Genomic DNA, 19737 nt, shown 5'->3' with positions numbered 1-19737 from the left:
AACCTCAGGATTGCAAATTTCAAACAAAACAAACAACTGAAGAGAAAAGATAAGCACCAAATGGCGTTCTGGGTTTTGACAACAGGATTGTTGAGATTAGTTTGTTTCCTTTGCTTGGAAAAGGTACAAGATAAACAAAACTTAATCAGAAAGCCAAAATCTGTGGTGAAAGGAATGACTTCAGATTGTTTCATATAACTGGAAGTCACAGTGAAATGTTCAAATTATTGCTCGTGTCAAAATAATGCCAGTTTGAAAATTTGCCCCTATGGGGGTAGACACGGAGGAAAGGACATTTGAGAAATGTTCCTGGATCCACTCTTTTATTCAGTCTTCATCTGGAAATCCAAGTGGGAAGATTTTGATTCACCCCCATTCAGCATCACTGAAAACAATCCCTTTATCTGTTACCTGGATGGAAGAAAATATTACTGTAGAGTTACTGTTAAGTTACCACATATCAGGATAGATAGTGAATTGTCTGGTATGTTTCCCTGACTTTATAATTATTAACGTGTTTATAATTTTAGAAAATATCTCACTCAAAGCAAGAGCCTAAGATGATCCCAAAAACCTGTGTACATTGAGTCCTGAAAAGTCATATTTGGAAAGAGACATAATGAAATCATATGCTCTTTTTTTTGACTCTGCATAGATATTTGCAGCATAGAAGTAGGTCATTCAGTCCCAACTTCATCTAACCCCATCAACACTATCTTCCATTCCTTTCTCCCTCAATTACTTATCTATGCTATTCTTCTCAAAAATAAGTTCCTGTATCAATGGGATTTTTTTTTGTGCTTACACATACTAAGCATATTTTCTGTACACACATATATTAAATGATAATATTGATTTGGCATGGAAAATATTTTTTGTTTGCGATCTCTTGTAAGTATTGTGTTAGGCAAATTATCTCAAAAGTAAATACTGTGGTTGTCTTTGACAAACCACATCATTAAGCCTGAATACCTTTTTAAACGTTATAGTATCTTGCATTGTGTTAAGAATGCCGATTGTCCATTTCTCTGTTCTTTTAGTTCTCTATAATCATTACAGCAGAATAGTAATGCTTGTCTTGAGTACGTTTAATGGTTTCTTTGTAGCTGTGTTTTTATGCAGAAATGTTGCAAAATGTTTTTGTGTATGTCTTAATGTCTTTTTATATCAACTATAAGGAATGTATAAATTATTTCGGCTTTATTTTTCCTCCTTTCTGAAATGTTGCCACGTGACTTAAACCCAGTCTCTATTTCCAGTTTTGTAATCTACGTATGTAATCTAAAGGGGTCAGTTTTCAATGCCTTAAAATGCTTCTGTAAACCCAGTTAATGTTGAAAGAAGATAACCTGCAGATAAATCCTAGAATGTTAATGCAGAATATTTTGCATAATCTCATATGAACGTTTGAATATCTTGTCATCTCCATTCCGCGTGTACTACTAAGCATCTTGTGTGTAAATAACTAAGTGTACTCCTGCATTTAAAAGAATATATATCATTGGTATCTCATTTTTTAAATAAAAGAATGCAAGTATCCATCACTCCTTGTACTGCCAAAATTGAATATTATAATATTTCTTTGGCGTATTTTGAATTTGACCATATTGTTCTGGAGAGGTTTCCACCATATAGAAAGTGCCCCTTTCAGTTCGAGAACAGGGTCTCGTTCATATTTGACTCTTCTATTTTATTCCCACTGAATAACAATCGAATTCTATTTCAGTGAATCCCTAGACTTCTTCGTCAAAGCTGCATACTTTGTTTTAAAAAATCAAAAACAATACAGTAAGGGGAGGTAAATGGTGTAGTGTTGATACTGTTCAGTGATCTTTTCTATTGTGTGTAAAGAAACAAGTTATTCGTTAATTTTTAGAAGTAGGAATCTCCGGATGTTAGAGCTCTGAGAATTAGTCACTGAGCGAATAAGAACAAGAACCTCCTGAGGCGGGATTCTCCCATCGGGCGGCTAAGTGCCGACGTAAAAACGGGAGTGTTTTACTCCGGCGTCAGCGCCCGTTCCGGGACCGCTGTCTGCGGCCCACAGTGAGGTAGCACGGCGCTGGAGCGGCCCACGCCTCTCCAGCTACCGATCCCGGCGTGAACCCCGCTCCGCGGGGTCTGCGCATGCACAGTTGGGCCGGCTCCAACTAGCGCATGTGCAGTTGCCTTCTTCCCCGAGCTGGCCCCGACGCCAAATGGCGCAGGGCTACAGGAGCCGGTGCAGAGGAATGGAGGCTGGGGGTCAGATAGGCCAACCCGCCGATCGGTGGGCCCCGATCGCATGCCAGGCCACTACGAAGGCCGCCCCCAGCCCCTTCAACGCCGAGGTCCTGCCGGCTCAGAGGATGTTAGAACGCCGCCAGCGGGACTCAGCTTTTTAATGACGGCCGCTTGGCCCATCTGGGCTGGAGAATCGGCACGCTGGCCCGGGGCGGAGAGTCGTCGCATAGCCCGACCAGCGCCTCGTCGACCCCAATGGCAGCAATTCTCCGCTTTACGGAGAAACGCGTCCTGGCAGCGTGGCGCGGCCCGCCAGCGATTCTCCGACCCGGCAGGGGGTCGGTGAATTCCACCCTCGCGACCTAAAATAATGGGATGGGCATATCACTGGCTTTCTGACCATTCTTAAGCAGGTCAGAAATCTTGAACTATCGGTAGCTTGATGTTCCTTCTACCCATCCCAGTTACATCAATAATTTATGATGGGGATGTGACTGGATGTTCCTGAATACCCTTGGAGATCAGCTCATTCTGTCTCCGATGGAGCCTTGGGAATGCTAAGAACAAAGATAAGTTCTAATCAGGGCCAGTGAAGACCCCAACACTGAAACATCCAACACGCGTCATCATGAGAGGTTAATTGATGTTACAGATGTGAACCTTCTATAAGTATGAATCTAAGGTTTAAAAATGTCCTATTTTTTCTCTTACAGCCTTGGGCTCTCCCTCTCAGGGGGGGAAAGTGAAACTCCACTATTACAATATTTCTGTGAAATGGGTGACATTACCTGATCTTCAGAATTGGCAAAGTGTTGAAATAGGCACAAGTTCCATTCAGAATATTAATATTCTGCACACATTTTTTGCAAGACTGAACGATCCACCAGGTCTTATTCATGGTGGAGTTAGTCACAGAAGCAGCAGTGCAAGTGCCAGCTTGGCTCAGTTCATTGTACTCTTGCATCTGAGTCAAACATTTGAAATCACTGCAGGGCTTGGCAGGCACTTCAGGAGAGTAATGATGAACGGTCATCAACCTGAAACGTTAACTCTGTCCTCTCGCCACAGACGCTGCCAGATCTACTGAGTATTTCCAGTATTTTCTGATGTTATCGGGCTGGTTATTTACTAGTGCAGCTTTGTTCTGTGTGAAGTGCTTTGGGACATCCTGAAGCTATGAGAAGCTCCTCCATTTCTAGAGAACCAGCTGAAATACGAAAGTCTGGGGGCAGTTCAGAGGTTAAAGAAACTAAGGAATTAGATGAAAACTTCTGTACATGATTTGGCTTAAGAGACAGCCAACACTCTTAATTTTTAATGAACTCCCAGGCATGGAAATAATCTGAAATAATTACAATCTGCATATAAACTGTAAACAGCGGCAATACAATGCTGCCTTATCTGTGGTTGGACTGTTTTAGATCCTATCAGTATCAAAGCACCAGCAACACAGTTGACAAACTAAAATACTGCAAATGGTGGAAATATGAAGCAAAAACAGAAACATGATGAAAGGATTAACAAGTCAGCAAAGAGGAAAGAATTTAGGAATTTGAGTGGAACCCTTTGTCAGAATGTTGAAACTATTGAATCAAGACATTTTTCTGGATTAAAATTATTATTTTGAATGGTACATTCAGTCCTCATATTTCTTTAAATGAAATTATTCATATGTTAAGGACATCTTTGTTTCAAAGGGTTGCTACAGCCATGTTGGGTGAGAAATCCCGGCCGGAATTCTCCGTTGTGATTCACTTTTCCTGCCGGCAATGTGGCCCCACCAGCGGGTTTCACGGTGGCGTGGGGCGTTTACAATGGGAAATCCTATTGACAAGCAACGGGAAGATAGAATCCTGCCGCCAGTGAACGGCGCGCAGTTGAGAAACACGCAGCTGGGGAACCGGAGAACCTCGTCCCAGTTTTCAGCAGGAATGCAACAAGCATAGTGAGAGACTCGTTCCACACCTCATCTGAATTTCCCTTTCCAGTCAGTGGATTTACGCTCGTCCAATAGTTACATTTTATCCCATTTCTTTCTGACACCAATTTTTCTCATTCTTCTGACGTTGAGGGCAGCATGGTGGCACAGAGGTATTAGCCCTGCTGCTTCATGGCGTCGAGGTCCCAGGTTCGATCCCGGCTCTGGGTCACTATCTGTGTGGAGTTTGCACATTCTCTTCTGACCAATGTGTGCACACATGGTGGGGTGGGGGTGTCATTTTAACATTTGGCGATGGTGTATAAACAAGCAAATTCTGAGAGGCTTCTCATTTTAAACCCAAAATTTACGAGAGCTTGACAAGATATTGATCCGCTGTCGCTCATTTTGTGCCATCACATAGTGTTGATTACCCTCCGATAAGGCCAGCACTCTTCTACTAATTTGCCTGTTTCTTAACTTAGTTTCGATTAATAGACCTTGAGGCAACAAACTAACAGAAAAACATAATCTCCAGACCTCCAGATTTATAAAGTTCAAACAAACGCAGCGACTAGACTTTTAAATAGATTTAAAACTATTAGAACTACCAGATGTAGCAAAAGGAAAAGTAAGCTGTGGAGTAAGAAAACCTTGCTTTTTGAAAAAAAAAAATATTGGATTAAAATCCCTTGTTCTGTTTTAAACAGCTCTTAACCTGGTTAAAGTTAATAGACTAATTCCCCATTTAAAATCACAGCCAGAAGAATTTTGTACAAATGCATGTAAAGCACATGCAGTCCAAAGAAGTGCTGATTAGGTGGGGTTATGGTGGGGGCCTAGGTAAGGTGCTCTTTCAGACTTGATGGGCTGAATGGCCTTCTGCACTGTAGGGATTCAAACACTTATACCATCGTATGATTTGATGGTTGAAGTTTTTACAGAAAGCACCAATGAAAATTTTAATTGCTCTAAAATAGGGTCGCAATTTGAATCTAAAGTAAATGCTTTCCCCAAAGGGCTTCCTTGGGGAGCTCAGTTTTTAGGTTTATTTCTCCTCCCATTGTTTACTCTTAAGATTCCTTCATTACAACTTTTCAGATAAATACATGAACAATAGTGATAGGTGACTGTACAGAATATGGTCTTATACCAGCGTTGTGCTTGTGGGCATAGGAATTAGGAGCAGAAGTAGGCAATTTATCTCCTCGAGCCTGTTCTGCCATTCAACCATATCATGGCTGATCTCTTCCTGGTCTGAAATCCACCCCCTACCTGTTCCCCATAGCCCTTTAAACTGTCTTTTATCAGAAATACATCTTATCTCCTTCATTTAATGGTGCAGATTCCACCGCACTGATATCTAACTTTCTCTCAAATTGCTCTGAGGTCCCGATGGGCTTTCTCCTCTCTGTTCATGTAAGTGACCTTCTCCACTTAGCCAGTTTAGTCCACACTTGCTGATTTAACCCACCATTCATGAGTGCCCTTCAGATTTCACCCCTCAGGAACATACACCCTCCTGTCCCCTTAAGAGTTCAATAATTGAATGATAACGACTTATAAAATATTTTTGTTCATTTCATGTTTTGAAAGCAGTATTTGAAAACAACATCCAGCATATTTTCACCACCTCTAAGAAGTCTGGTTCCCTCCTTCATGACAGATACTCCTTTTCTCTTGTAACAGCGTAACAGCATAAAATCCCAGTCCATACAAGGCTTGAATTCTGTTCTTGTATTTGGGGGGGTGGGGAGGTTCCTTCATTTCTGGACAGGATACAAAAAAATTATTTTGCACTTCTAGCCTTGTCTCACTATTTCATCAATAATGATCAATACTCCAAGCCTTGTATTTGACCTTCCCTGTTATGTATTTCTTCCTGCATCCTTATTGTCCTGCCTCGGTGTAGGTGTTTCTTACACCTCCTACATACTCATTTTGTGAAAATTGTGATTCACCACAAAGTTCTCTTCAGCAGTTTAAGTTAAAATCATCTTTTAAAAAACAATTTCATGACCTCCTACAGTTTTACTGCTGTAGTCTTCAGGCTTTTGAAACTTTAGCTGGATCCTGTCTGTTGCGAACTTTTGGTTGGTTCAATTGGCTCTGTTTTATAACCTTTGCTCTAGAGTCGCCAGGTATCTTTATACCGCCACGAGGTTCAAGTTCAAGTAATGATCACTAACTCAACACACCAATTAGTAAGATTCAAATCAAAACACATTTATTATGCACAGTCAATCGCTACTCATACATAAATTCTATGTAATAAACTATCTCTATAACTAACAGGCCTATACTTAGCTTTGGACTGGCCCACCAGGTCAGGGGAACAAATGGCCTTTCGTTCAGGTCCTGAGTCTACGGGATTCAAAAGCTGGTATGGACTGGTAGCTAGGAGCGCCTATCTCGTAGCGAGCATTGACTTGAGACTTACTTGCTTGGAGGCAGCTTGGGCAGTTCACTCTCAAGGGTTGATTCGCTGCTGAGTGACCCTGCCAAGAAGGACGATTTGAACTTGGGGTCTTTACTTTATAGTCCCCAGGGGCTTCCCGCCCTTCGGGGCGGACCCCGCACCTGGTTCCAAGTGATGGGACTACTTTCCGATCACTTGGATCGATTTCTCCAATGCTGGGGTGGTTCCCTGCTGGCTAGGCGGTCCTAAGTGTCCGTTGGCCTTCCTTTGTCTTGGCTCCTGCTGGCGCCGAGGAGTCTGGCTTGGCTTTTGTTTACCTTTACTGTTGCTATTGTGCCTGGGGATCGCAGATTACTATGTAGATGGCTGCTACATTACTATGCAGATGGCTGCTGGTTTCGGTGCTGTCTGGTTGTTTTGCAGGTTCCAATATACATGATTCCTGTATTTGCCAGTCTTTGCCTGTGTTGGCTGAAGTTCCCTTCAGCCTTTGCGGTTCTCCATTTTAAGTCGGGAAGTGGCCAACTCAGGTGGCTACACACCCTCCTTGTGATCCTAACGCGAAGCGTGAAGGATCGCATAACTGCGTTGTCTTCATTCCCTGACCCGGCGAGCACTCTTCTATGGCCTCTACACTGACCATAACTATGCAAGAAAAATTTTAACTAACATTCTAAGTGGCGCTATGTCAAAACAGGGACATGCATTACAAAATAAAAACGGTACCTCTAACTGTCCTCACTAAACTACACTCACTCAAACATTCAATCATATTAACTTCTTAAACAATACACACAAAATCATGGCAGCATTATTCACATTTTGCCTGGCTTGGCAGTCAAGCTCAGGATTGTACAATTGCTCATGAAACACATTGCTTTATTCACAGAAGGAACGCAAACGAATGTCCTTTATTATAGATCGCAAGGGTCTGGTCATAACCAAAAATAGGGAATCTTATCCTATATCCCGAGGTGCGAGCGCGGTAGGCTCTCCTTTGCCATTTCCTCATGCGGATAGTCTGTACGATGCTGCAGAGTACCGTCAATACTAATAGGGATTCTATTAAGTAGGACAGGGAGTACCAGGTTATAAACCTGTCACACCAAGATGGTGTGGTGTCGCTTGTGACTGGGCTCTGGTTGCTATGGGGAAGTGAATCATTAATGGCGGGGGGGTTGGGGTCAGGGAGTTTGCGTTCGCGCGTAACCACATGTTCATTAGGGTGATGAGCAACACGGAGGATGTCCTCATGGTTCTTCTTTCTCTTCTCTTCGTTTCGTCTCTTTTCCTGGAGCTTCTGGGGTTCTGTGGGATCAAGCATAGTGTCTGTTACTTTCTTGGTTAATATCTCATGCGTTAGTATGTCTGTCCTTCAGTGCCAATTCTCCCTTTACAATTTGTCACCATGTGTGACTCCCTCATTTTTTTTTTAAACCGAATATTCAGGACAAGACACACTTAAAAATACTGAAACAGTGCGAGCCGTCTCGCAGGCTGTGCGATTTACCATCCAAATATTTGAGGATGTAAATGGCATAGGGATGGCAACCTAAGGGAACAAAACAAAACTTTTTGAACCAAAGGTGCCAAAACAAGGTGCGCATGGGCCGCGGCGGGTAAGAATTGGATGGAATCCCCGGGTAGGATGCCATGTGTGCTCTACCTGAGCGTAGCTGACCAGAGAGGGGGGGTTCCCAGGCAGGGCGGGTCCCAATGCCATTTCTCCACTGCCTGAGCAACCGACAAGAACGGACAAAAATGTAGTCATCATGGGGGATTGCCGTAAAGGTTCTACCTTTAAACCTGAAGGGCAGTTATGAACGGTTTTTCTGTCGACAAACTAGTTCCTCTGAACTAGCGTCCGGGACAAACTAGTTTCTCTGACTGCCAGTGGGCGTCAGAAGGGTGGTGGCGTGGGGCCGTGAAAATGTTTTCGATCTTACAAACAACATTTAACAATACCACTACAAACAACATTAAGCATGCTGCAGGTTCCATCAGAAAGGACACCGTTTTCTCCCAAGCGGTTCCTTTTTAAAACGTCATCTGCACACCTCAGTTATCTTTGCGAACAGGGTTGCAAAGGGGTTCTCGCTTTGGGAGTCAGACTCAAAGTCGTCATCTTCTCCCGGATGCCATACTCTGGAATGTATCAGGGCTGATAGGGCTGCATGGTGCGATTTGGGGTCCAGCTCGTCGTCCCGGACGAGCCTGTATGAGTTGTCGCGGTGCCAAAAGGTGGTGTCTAGTTCTGTGGGGACGGAATCGGGGTCGTAATCGTAGGGTGGTGGTCTTTGTTGGGGTTTGTTGAGGAATGTGATGAGGAAGGGATCACTTGAATCATGGTCAGATTCGCTGGGTGTGGGTCTTGTTGCCTGGGGATAGGAGGGAGGCGTGCTGTGGCTATTGTCTGAGTCACAGTCGCTGTCGCTGCTGCTGCTGTCTGTGGGCGTTCCGGGGCAGAGTCTACAGGTCGAGGGTGGAGTCGAGGGCGAGTCCTTGGATGTGGTGGGCGTGTTGGGGGAGGGTAGGGATATGTTGGCTGTGGGCGGGGTGTGGTCTGCTGCGTCGAGCATGACGTGATGTGTGTGGTTGGACTGTGGGCCATATGCCTTAAGCTGGTTAATATGGAACCACGCAGTCTTTCCGTTGGGGTACTTAATTTTATAGACGGAGGGGCTTACTTCGTCCGCAATGGAGTACGGACCCGAATACTTGGGTGACAGGAATGTGCTGGGGTTGTAAATTGAGAGCATGACTTGCTGTCCTACCTCAATCTCAGTCGCATGCACTGCCTTGTCAAAACAGGCCTTGCTCTGTTTCTTCCTTGTGCCTAATCTTACTGCGGCTGCTAGCTGAGCCGTTTTCACATTCTCCACTAACTGTTTGACTGCGTTCTCGTGTGCGAGGGCCGTCACTTCGGGGCTGGTCAAGTCCATCCTAATAAAAATTCTGTGCCTTTCATGCGGCGTCAGGTCATGAGAGTGTGTGGGGTGTAACCTGTGGAAGTTGAGACAGTATTTCGCAAAAACATCAGTGCAAAAGAGAGGACTGAATCCCAAGTGGTGTTGTTTTGTTGGACCATTTTTCGGAGGGTGGATTTTAGGGTCCGATTCATGCGCTCCACGATACCACTTGACTGGGGGTGGTATGCGATGTGGAATTTTTGGGTAATGCCAAATATCGTGAGGACGTTCTTCATGACACGACCCGTAAAATAGGAACCTTGGGCGGATTCAATGCTGCGGGGGAGTCCCCATCTCATAAAGATATGGTGGGTTAAGATCTTGGCTGTGGTCTTTGCCATGTTCGTTCTGGATGGGAATGCCTCTACCCATTTTGTAAATGTGTCTATCACAACGAGTACATACTTATAACCATTCCTGCAAGGGGGCAATGGTCCTATAAAATCAATCTGGAGGTTAGTCCAGGGGCCATTAACGGGGCGGATGTGACTAAGTTGAGCTTTCTTGGCGTATCTGTCCGGATTGTTCTGGGCACAGATAAGGCAATTCTCAACGTAGTGCGTTATGTCTTCTTTTAAACTTGGCCACCAACAGAGCTGCCTGAGGTGGGCTGTAGTGGGATCAATTCCCTGATGCCCTTGACTGCCATGGAACAAACAAATGAGCTGATTCCTGTCCTGTTCAGGAACCACATAAAGGGTGTCTTTTATCACCACACCGTCATGTGTGGTCAGAGCATTTTTAAATCTATCATAGGGTGCTGGGAATCTTCCCTTTAAAATCTCCCTGAGATTGCTGTCTTGCTTCTGGGCCTGTAGTAAATCCTCAATATTAGTCTGCGAGACCTGAACTGCATTCACTGGTGCGCTTTCGGGGGGTGTCCAAAAATATCCACGCCTGGAGCCTGCTTTAGCCAGTGCGTCGGCTTTTACATTTCCAGGGGGGAGGAACGATGGTGACTACGAACTTTAACTATTCCAAAAGTCCTGCCGTGGGCTTTACCTAAAATGTGACGGAGCAATGGGGCTGAGTGGAGGGGTTTTCCGTCTGCGGAAACAAATCCTCTTGCTTTCCACAGGGGTAGGAAATCTGTAAGGCTGTTGCAGACATAGAGGCTGTCCGAGTATATGTCTGCTGGGCTGGGGAAGGAATCTGCGTGTTCTACAATGTACGCCATGGCTGCTAGTTCTGCCGCCTGCGTGCCTAAGTGTCCTGGAAGTTTTATTGCGATTTCTTCTCGGGCGCGTCCCTGCGCGTCCTCGACATAAATGCCGCATCCTGTTATGCGCTTCCATTTTAATATTGTGGAAGATCCATCCACATATATTCGCAAAGGTGCGCACGTGTCTGTGGGCTGGGGGCTCTGGGTTGGACTACCTATCTTTCTGGGGTGTGTTTTCGCAATAAAGGGTGTTGTGGTGTGGTGAGATGATTTCACATTCATGGAGGTTATCTGCTAAGAAAGTGTGGGTCTTGGTCCTTTTAACAGTGATGTCCCGTCCCTGCAAAAGAAGGGTCCATCTGGCTGCTCTTATTTGACTGACTGCACCGTCCTTGAGTCGTCCGTCAAGTAAAAGTTGGGTGGGGGTGTGTTCTGTGAGGATTGTGATGGGTTTAGTCCGGTTATGTAGGAAAAATACTGAACTGCCCAGAAAACTGCGAGCAGGTGCCTTTCACAGGCCGAAAATCCCTGCTCCACAGGATCTAAAAGTCTGGAGGCGTAAGCCACGGGTCTTAATTGTTCGTGCTGTTCCTGGAGGAGCACGGCCGAAAGGGTGCGGTCGGTGTTAGCTATCTCTAATTTTTTAAAGTAAGGGGAAAGTGAGTCTGGAACTTGTAGCGCGGGGGCTGCAATGAGGGCTCTTTTTAAAGCATCCACAGCATCCGTATGCTGCGGAAGCCATTCCTAGGGGGCTCCTTTCTTTCGGAGGTCTGAGAGGGGCGCTGCATTGTTGGCGAAACCGTCAATGTGGTTTCGGCAGTAGCCAACCAGTCCTTAAAATTCTGGGGAAGGGGCAATTTGGCAATCAAGTCAATTCTTTTGTGCTCGATCTCGCGTTTACCATGTGTGATAATCGTACCCAAATATATCACCTTGTTTTCTAAAATCTGGACCTTTTTGGGGTTTACTTTGCAACCAATCTTCTGTCGGAGTTCCAGGAGTTCGGACAGAAACTCGATGTGCTCTGCCATGCTGTCTGTCTGCAGTAATAGGTCGTCCACATACTGGACTAGACATTCGGGGCAAGAAAATTTTGATAAACCATTTGCTAGCTGTATGTGGAAAATGGAGGGGGAGTTGTGGAATCCTTGTGGAAGGCATGTCCACGTGTACTGCTGATTTTTTAAAGTGAAGGTAAATTTGTATTGGCACGCTTTTGCCAATGGAATGGACCAGAATCCATTACTGACGTCCAAAACCGTAAAGTATCGTGAGTTGAGTCCCTGTTTGAGCATGGTCTCAGGACTTGTGGCTACCGTGGGGGCTGCTGCGGGGGTGACTTTGTTGAGTTCCCGGTAATTGATGGTCAGTCGCCATGATCCATCGGGCTTTCTCACCGGCCAAATCGGGGCATTATTAGTAGAGGCTACTGATCTAAGTATGCCCTGCTCTAATAAGCTGTTGATAACTTTTGCGATTTCTCCCTCTGCCTCTTGGGGAAATCCGTATTGCTTTTGGGGTCTAGGGTCAGGTCCTGTGATTTGAACAGAACCAGTCATCCGGCCACAGACGTGTTTGTGGGTCGCGAATGCTGTCCTGTGCTTCTGCAGAACTGCCCTAACCTGCTTGTCTGTGTTAATTGTGGTCGGGTCAAACCAAAATTTGCCTACTGCGCTAATCTGGTTTGCATATTCTCCTATGGTGAGCATTGCGGGGGCTGTTGCGGATTTTGCCATTCCCCAAACACATTGATTGACTGGATCGAAGGATAGGTTGTGGGAATTCATAAAATCGATGTCCAGAATGTGTTCTGCTGTGTGGGGCAGATCGACTATGACTATGGGGTGCTTGGTGGTGATGTTGCCGATTTGAATGGGTACAGGGGCTGTGATGTGTCCCTGCTGTGAGTGGCCTGTAAAGCCGCTGAGGGTGATGGTGGCTGTAGTGGGCCACGTGTCCTTTTGAAACATGGTGGAGGAATTGATTGTGGTGCGGGACCCTCCTCTGTCCCAGAGAAATTCGATGGGCTGTCCCCGTATCTTTGCTGCAACTACTGGTCGGCCGGACCTATCCCAAAGGGTGTCGCAGACCAACTGGGGAAGCCCGAACACCGTCAGTCCGTTCCGATCAGGTCCGTCTGGTCTGAACGGGTGCTCGCACTATGTATCGGCTGTGTCCTATTCTTATTCAGAGTGCCTGCCTGCTGGGCTCTCTGTGGCTTTCGTGGGGCATTGCATTCTCGTGCAAAGTGTCCTAACTGTCCACAGTTGTCACACTCCTGTGGCTTTTGTGGGGGGCTGTTCCTGCCTTCGTTCACCCATGCGGGGTTCTGGTGCGTTTTCACCACTTGGATGTCTGCTTCTGCCTGCTGTTCCTCGGGTTTCCTAACTGCGGGTTTGTTTTGTACAGACTGCTCCCAGGCGCGGGACAATCTTTTTAAAACCCATTTCTCATTGTGGACTTCCTCTGAGGGGTCATAATTCGTACAGGCTTTTTGTCCTGCCTCTGTGGCATGGGAGATAAGGGTGCGGGTCCATTTGGCCATACCGTCTTGGGACAAATGGGCACGTTCTAAATTACCGAAAACTGCTGTGAAATGGATCCACAGGCGTCCAGCAAACGCTGTGGGGTGTTCTGTCCTTTTCTGCCTGCACTTATTCAGGCCTTCTACGGGGTCACCTCTGTTGTAGCCAATCGCGTCTAGGATCGCTGCGTGCATTTCTGCAAGGGTGCCTCCTCCTACATTCTGTGGGTCGGGAAGGGCTGCTACGACTGAAGGGTCTAAACTCAAAACTGTGAGCTTCACGTGCTCACACTCGTCCAGGCCGTACATGGTCGCCTGCTGCTTTACTCTAGCAAAGAAGTGGTGGGGGTCTGAGGTGGGGAGGAACGGTGTGATCTTTTTGCACGCGTCCCGTAATTGGGTCACGGTTAAGGGGGTGGTATAAAGAAATTCGGTATCTCCGTCCGATGTGACTGTGCGGTGGGTGGTTACTGGATTCATGGGTGCCTGAACTATCTGCTCTGTGGGGGGTTGGGGCGTTTTTCTCTTCTGGGGCTTTCCTTGCGCACATGTTCCCTGAACATATCTATGTGTGGTCTCATTTAATTCTTCCCAATCAGGGCCGTCTTCCTCATCTAATTGGGATCCAAAGGTGCTCTGGAATCCTTTCTGAACGGAAAGCAAAGACTGCATTTCTGCAATCTGCTTCTGGCACTTTGCGTGATCTAGTGAGCTTTGTCTGTGCTCCGTGGTGGTAGTATGGTGTGCTCATAATGCTGCTTTCAGGTCGCTTTTGCAATGTCTTTGCAATGCCTCTACCTGTTTCTCTGTTTCGTCTCTTACCAGGACTGCACGTTGCGTGTCCTGATAGGCCTTTTCGTGCTGTGTCTGGAAGCTGATTAGGTGCGCCAGACAAGACTGGTGTGCCCACTTGGCATCATCCACCTCTCCGTCCTTTGCTGCTAACTTCCTTCTTAATTCTAGGTTCTCTTTCTCTATCTCGCCCACATCGACCTTACTCATTTGATGTGTCTCCTCTATCTCTTTACGGAGCGTTCGAACGACCTCCTCTGTGTCTCGCAATTGCGCCAAACAGGACACGATTGCCATCGGCTTGCGAGCTTTTCCCAAGCCTTTCTCAAGAATTTCGCTCAGGTTCTCCCACCAAGTATGTCCTATACTCCCAGGACCTGTTTCCTCATTTTCACAGAATTCGCTCCAAAGGGGCCATCCTTTCCCTTTGAGGTACTTTCTGATTTCCTCTTCCCAAACGGGACACTGTCCTACTCTACTGCTGGTCGCTGCGACCATGAATTCTTCGGGGTTCATGAGGCGTTGCATTGCCTGCATTGCCATCTTTCCTCTCTGAATACTTCTCTTAAAATTTAGAACAAGGGGTACTAAGGCGGTGCTGTAATTACGGGTACGGCTTTCGCTATTTTCCAGAATACAAACTCCCGACAGTTTTGTCGCAACAAAAATCTATCAGTGATACCTTATCGCCCTGTTAGTTACGCATGCATTAACACACTTCTTATGAGGATTGATCAGAACTGCTTGAACACTTGTGGTTTTCTGTTCCCAAATGGATTTCTAATTCAAATTTTGGGTTCTCCCGGAGTGGTTAAGCCACTTCTGGATCGGGTCCCGTCAGGATGTCGCCAGTAATATGTTGCTAACTTTTGGTTGGTTCAATTGGCTCTGTTTTATAACCTTTGCTCTAGAGTCGCCAAGAACTTTATGATGCCGCCACGAGGTTTAAGTTCAAGTAATGATCAATAACTCAACACACTAATTAGTAAGATTCAAATCAAAACACATTTATTATGCACAGTCAATCGCTACTCATGCATAAATTCTACTTAATAAACTATCTCTGTAACTAACAGGCCTACACTTAGCTTTGGACTGGCCCACCAGGTCAGGGGAACAAATGGCCTTTCGTTCATGTCCTGAGTCTACGGGATTCAAAAGCTGGTATGGACTGGTAGCTAGGAGCGCCTATCTCGTAGCGAGCGTTGACTTGGGACTTACTTGCTTGGAGGCAGCTTGGGCAGTTCACTCTCAAGGGTTGATTCGCTGCTGAATGACCCTGCCAAGAAGGACGATTTGAAATTGGGGGCTTTACTTTATAGTCCCCAGGGGCTTCCCACCCTTCGGGCGGACCACGTACCTGGTTCCAAGTGATGGGTCTACTTTCCGATCACTTGGATCGATTTCTCCAATGCTGGAGCGGTTTCCTGATGGCTAGGCGGTCCTAAGTGTCCGTTGACCTGCCTTTGTCTTGGCTCCTGCTGGCGCCGAGGAGTCTGGCTTGGCTGTGTTTACCTTAACTGTTGCCATTGTGCCTGGGGATCACACATTACTATGTAGATGGCTGCTACATTACTATGCAGATGGCTGCTGGTTTCAGTGCTGTCTGGTTGTTTTGCAGGTTCCAATATACATGATTCCTGTATTTGCTCGTCTTTGCCTGTGTTGGCTGAATTTCCCTTCAGCCTTTGCGGTTCTCCATTTTAAGTCGGGAAGTGGCCAATTCAGGTGGCTACATGTCTAATCACCATTTCCTGATGCACCTTCCAGTTTTATTCTGTGCAGGCCACTAACCAAACTGAGCAGTCAGGCTCGGTCTGACCCCTCATCTTGGCCTTCCAATGTAAAAGTAAGTGGGGTGAGTTCCGATTTAAAAACGAAGGCTCAGATTTTTGCCACGGAGGACAGGCTCTCTGCCAACTCAAAAGTTTCAGAAATAACTTCAAATTCTAAGTCCTGCATGTGAATCCATAATTTCTCACCCCAGGGACCACACTGGTGTTGGGCCAGGATTCACACACATGCGTGGTTTGCAGAGGTAATTTAAATCGGCAACTGCCTCCATGAAAGTCGGATTTTGGCAGGCTAGGAGTGTGAAACCGGCATTGTGCAGATTAGACCAGGTGAGAGGAAGTCGGAACTTGGTGGATTTGTTTGGATACCCCTTTGAATAGGATCTTGAGACACCTTTGGGAGAGGAAAGGCACCCAGTGGCATTGTTACAATTAAACAATTGCGCACTTTTTATACAAAATCATTGGAATTGTCCAGCTGTCAAAGAACTGTCCAGTTGTCAAGGGACTCACTGCCCAACTGTCAAGGATGCGAGATGAGTGTGGCATAGAGAGAGTAAGGGTGGAGGGTATAAGGAGTCATTATGGATGGGTAGTAGGGCATGGATTGACATCGGGAGTATGAGGGGCCAGGTTGGATTTAGAGACATATGTTGGCAAAGGTGGTGTGCCATGGGTTTGACATAGGAAGTGTGGGCGCTCGAGGGCTGCTTTTTGTTTTAATCTTTTCCTTTAAATACTGGCGGCGCACTGAGAAATCCCTCCACCCAGTGGGGGCGGAGAGTTGTGGTTGACTTAAATAGGAATCGGGAAGGGCGAGCTCAGAACCGATGCAAAGCCAAATTCTGCACTTGTTCTGGGCTTGGCCACCCGTGTGCTCCTATTTAACTCAACCACACCCCTCCCCCACCGGCCCGACCGAAAATCCAACCTGCAGGTGGGTATTTTTAAAGTAAAAGTAAAATTTTGCGTTTGCTGGAAATCTGAAATAAAAACAGAAAATGCTGGAAACCCTCAACAGGGTTCGGGTTTGAAGCTGGGAAGTCTCCCAACTCTGAGCATTCGACCCAAGGCTGAAAATCTGAGCCAAAGAAGGGTCCTAAACATTGACAAGTGCTCCCTCTAGTGTTTGTAAGATTCCAAAATTATAAACATAATAAAAATAACATGCAGGAAAAGACTAGCTTGTCCATTAAACCTGCCTGTCGTTTATGATGGCTGGAATCTTCCTAACATTCCAACCACCCAATGCCATGTAATCTCCTGGGATAGGGACAAAAATCAGCATCGATGAGCAAACATTCCTTTCTGACCTCCTGAGGAGATTGAAGCCACATGGTGTGTTACCTGATGCCATCACTGCCTCAGTCAAGAACCAGTCCAGCTACCTCAAAACATGAAGGGTTTTAAGACTGTTGAAGGGGGTAACGCAATATTCAAAGTCTCATTGTACTCCAGGACTCTGAATTATAAAAGCAGCTCTGTACTGTACTGGTTGAAATTGGTGAGGCTGCCCAACCCATGGAACAGAAAAGGGAAAGACTGCTGACATCACTGAGATACAAATAAAGAGAAAGATGATTCTCACCACCAGGATCTGGAGGACAATAAGCAACCAACACTTTGCATGGAATATGTAATTTGATGCAGATAGTTGATGATGGTGGCAGTTGCAGTCCGCTCCCTGCTCTTCTCCTTGCTCCTTTTTGGTCTTTCCCACCTCATCTCTCATCTCAAATTTACCTTGGGCTACGAGCTCCAGCAATCACCGTGAGATTTTCCCCACCCTCTCGATGCAGACCTGCTGTAGAGCCACCGTCCTTGATTCTCCGTATCGGGTCGCCAGGAATGCGTTACCCAATGGGACGGAGATCGGGCGTTGGGGCAAAATTGGGATTGACGCCGACCCGAACGCAATGCTCCCAAAGAACGAGTCCCACGCCGCACGCCAGCGGGAGCATGGAAATAAATGCAAATGGATCATAATGACCTATTTGCATCAATTTAGCGGCCCGCACCCTGGGCGCGATTCTCCGCTCCCGCGACTAAGTGCCCACGCCGTCGTGAACGCCATCGAGGTTCACGATGGCGCGAAACGGCCCCGATCTCGACCGATTCAGGGCCCGAAAATGGGCTAGGATCGGGGCCGCGAGAAACTCGGGGGGCGTGTCACGAAAGCAGCGTTGTCAGCGTTCGCCGGGCATTGGCACCGCGTAAAAGGCGTAACTGGCATCACCCGCCATGCGCGGGTTGGCGGGCGCCAGCCGGCGCCAACCTGTGCATGCGTGGTTGCCGTCCTCCCTGAGGCCGCCCCGCAAGAAGATGTCGGATGGATCTTGCGGGCCACGGATGAAAGGAGGTCCTCCTTCAGAGAGGCTGGCCTGCCGATCGTTGGGCACCGATCGCGGGCCTGACCCCTTTTGAGTCCTACCCCGGTGAAAGAACCCCCCTCGCCCCCCACAGGCCGCCTCCCCCAGTGTTCCCGCGCTGTTCCCGCCGGCAGCGACCAGGTGTGGATGGCGCCGGCGGGAAGCCGTCGTTTTGGGAAGGCTGCTCGGCCCATCCGGGCCGCAGAATAGCCATTTTGGGGGTCCCGGGCGATTCTCCAGCCTGCGTGCGCAGAACTCGATGGGGCCGTTCTCGCCGCTTGGGTGAATCGCGGGACGGCGTCGGACCGGAGTCGCGGGGAAAAATGGCGCGCCAGGTGATTCTCCCAACCGGCGCGGGAGCAGAGAATTGCGCCCCCTATGTATGCTTCTTCTGTGATTCTCTGGTCCCTGCGGCGAGGAATCGCATAGGCGCGATTCACTTGTGGTCCCTACCATTGTGACCCTGGTGTGGTAATCTCACACCGGCACTACAATGGTATCTGAGCCCCCCCCCCCCCCCCCGCCCGCCCGCCCCCCCCCCCCCAACCCCCCGCACCAGACAGCAGCCCCAACCGATTTCCTGGGTGCTCCCCCACGACCCAGCCTGCCCCCCCAGAGGCACCTGTAATAGAGACCTCCCCAAGGACCCCTGTGATAGGGAACCCCCCCCCCAACAGGGACCCCTGTGAAAGGGATATCCCTCACAGGGACCCTCTGCCTAAAGGAACCCCCTCCACAGGCCCCCCCCCCACACCACACATGCACTGAACCCCTCTCCCCCAGAAAAGGGACCACTATCATCAAGGTAGAGAGCAGTGCAGACATAGGCTGTGGGAAGCATTATAGCTGTAATACTTAACTTGCAGCTCCACATGTCCATTCCTCAAGGAGAGCAGCTGGGCCTGCCTCTGGTTTCCACATTCAGCTGGTTTCCATCCACGCAGCTTTTTTCCTACTGATTGACTGAAGCGATACGCTCACAAAGCGAGGGTAAGTGGAGTGAGGTGCATGTTGATCGTACACAACTTTGTGAGAGCCTTGTGCTCCCTTTGCACCCAAAATGTAAATAGTTATTTTGTTTTTTACCACTTGCAGTTGATGACAGTTCTATTAATATATGAATGATTAACCATTTTCTATAATTTATGAAATATTCGGCATGTATTAAATGTATTCAATCTTGATCAAGGATAATGGTTATTGAACAAGCCCAATCTCAATCATGTGGCCCACTGAGATGAAGGAGGACCACTCATGCGGCTCACTCTAGCCTTGGTTGTCCATCACTGTGTTAAAGGTTAACACACTAAAGGTTTGCACAGCAAAAACTATAGTTTGGGAAGAGCAAACACAGGATGCAATGGTAAAATGTAACAGGATAAAGACTTTCCAGCAATCGATTCAATTATTGCGGGTTTCAAAACACCCAAGGAGAGTTAATTCCAGCAACAATTAGACAATGATCGAAAATTGCATAAAAAGTGATATTTAGTAGGAACTTTGCATACCTTCAAATTCAGACACCGAGAACAGCCTTGGATAAATAATAAAAACAGAAAGAGGTAAAC

The sequence above is a fragment of the Scyliorhinus torazame genome, chromosome 4, assembly GCF_047496885.1.
Source record: "Scyliorhinus torazame isolate Kashiwa2021f chromosome 4, sScyTor2.1, whole genome shotgun sequence".
Classification (NCBI taxonomy): domain Eukaryota; kingdom Metazoa; phylum Chordata; class Chondrichthyes; order Carcharhiniformes; family Scyliorhinidae; genus Scyliorhinus; species Scyliorhinus torazame.
This window is presented reverse-complemented; position numbering follows the sequence as displayed.